We start from the raw sequence: 2,327 nt of genomic DNA, 5'->3' as shown, positions 1-2,327 counted from the left end.
GACAACATTTCTTGGAGTTTTATGAAGAAAAATTTACAGGGGATGGGGGTTGGTCAAGGTTTTTAAAACGGTATAGGTGCAATTTATTCAGAACAAAAGGCCAAATTAATTGTGAATAATGTGGTGACGGAAGAATTTAAGATAGAGAAAGGAACACGACAAGATTGCCCAATCTCTCCATTGCTTTTTATATCGGTCCTGGAGGTTCTTTTAAACATGATCAGAAGGACTTCCGGGTTAGCGCCATCGACTAATGGCGGATTCCCTCCGAGCTCCGGAGGGAATCGGCTCCGCAGGATCGGGTCTTGTCCGCGGCGGCGACCCTCAAAAATCACAGGCGCAGATGCCTGTGAGCGTGGTGACTCGGCGGGCACCATTTGCGCCCCCCCAAACTGTGAAGGAGCCTTTTTAAAGGCTACAGAACGGGGACGGGGTACGGCGCGGTGCTGTGAGTAGACTGCTACTTCTGCGGAGCGAAGCCGCATGCCATTGTCGGAGAAGCGCTGACTTTTTCCTTGGAACATTTGGACCTAAAAATAAGAACCCGTGAGTAAATATGAAATTCGGAATTTAAAGAAAATTTTGTTGAATTAGGAACGAGCGGGGAAGGGTGTTGGAGCCAGCCGTCACAAGTGGCACTTCTTTAGTATAAAATAAAGACACGGAAAGCCAGCAATATTTCCATAGTAAGAGAGAGCAGCCCCTCTGACTGCCCCTCTCCGATTTATTCTCCTTTGTTCTGTCCAGCCGCATGGCCGTTTGCCAATCTCATGTTACCTACATCCGGTCAAGCTTTTATTGCCCCTTTACCATATAAGGTAATCATTGCCCAGAGGAATGTCAGGGGGCACCCTGCAGTATTTACAAACCTCTGCCTCTGGCTTTATGACTCCCACATGCCCTCTTTCTTTATTTTTTAATCAGAGGCATATATTTCCGTTCCAATAGGATTATATCGAGTGCGATAAGCGACTCTTGTGAGACCGGATGCGGGCTGCGGACTGGAGAACCATGCAGTACACATAGAAATTAAAGAAGGAATACATTGTATATAGCAACACAAAATAATGCAAATAACTACTATAATAATCACTAAAATCAATAAATGTTGAAGCCAACTTCCATCCGGAAGCCAAGAATATAAGAATTCTGATTCCAAGCTGCATGGTAGGCTTCCTTTCCAGTTTATAGCCATGCACTGTCACTCCTATAGCACTGAGATTGGTCACTGTATGTTCCTGTAAGAGAACAAGAGCTATTAAAAGTGAATTTCAAATGTATATTGACAGTTTGGATATATGCCCCATGATTCTTTCCCCTCTCTAATTTGAAAACAAACAGGGGCAGGCTCATGGAGGGTCAATTGTACTGGAGGCCAAAAGGTTTGCTTAGGGGATATAATATTTGTAAATTGAAAGGATCCACCATGAAGCATTAAGCCTGAATGGCTGGCAAAAGGGGGCATGTGCATACATAACCAACATTTAGAACATTTAGAACATTTAGAAGCATGCAATAAACTGGTAAACATAATCATATCTTGTACAAAAATATTATCCCTCCATATCTTATGATAATTTTCTCCCCTAAAAGTCTTATTCAACAAGGCTGTTCTTATAGTTCGAGAGTGGCTGAGCCGTGGATGCTGCCAGCCAGAGTAGGATTCTGATGACAGCGGCTTGCCAGCTGATAAGGTAAAATATGGTGGTTTCAACTGGACTGGGTCATCTGCTTCTCTTCCTTGTATGACGGTGCAGCAAAGGATGGCGAGGCAGATGGTGGGGAAGGCACTTCCGCAATATAAGGGACTCGCCATGGCTGCACGCATCGAGCTGGAACCCAAAAAGGCTTGTCCTCTAGGTGGCGCATGCGGAAAGGTTTCAATGCTTCACCCACAAAATGTTGACAAAGTGTAGGGGAGTTCCACATGCCTTGTGGCAGAACAACCCACTGATATCGCTGGGTGGGCTGCGAATTGTTGTATACTGGCAATGTAAAAGCAAACCGTTCCCTGTCTGCTGGAGCCAGCGGGATAGAGAAGAAACAGTCCTTTAAATCAATCACAGCCAACTGATATTCTCGTGGGAGCATATTTGGATTTGGCATGCCATGTTGTAAAGTTCCCATTTGCTGTATTTGTTCCTTGACTTTTACTGACTGCTGCAGCTCTTTCAAGATTTTAAAGTCAAAAGGTTGGTGCTCGGCTTGAGTTCCTGCTGGGGCACCAGCAGGGGGCACAATAACAGGGAATGCCATGGTATCCTGAGATAAGGAACAGGCAAGTACTGCACGTTGAAAAGGGGTAGCTGGTTCTGCCGCTGAAAGAG

This window comes from Podarcis gaigeae (genome assembly GCF_964106915.1).
Source record: "Podarcis gaigeae genome assembly, chromosome: W".
NCBI lineage: Eukaryota > Metazoa > Chordata > Lepidosauria > Squamata > Lacertidae > Podarcis > Podarcis gaigeae.
The sequence above is the reverse complement of the archived record's forward strand: the minus strand, read 5'-3'. Positions refer to the sequence as shown.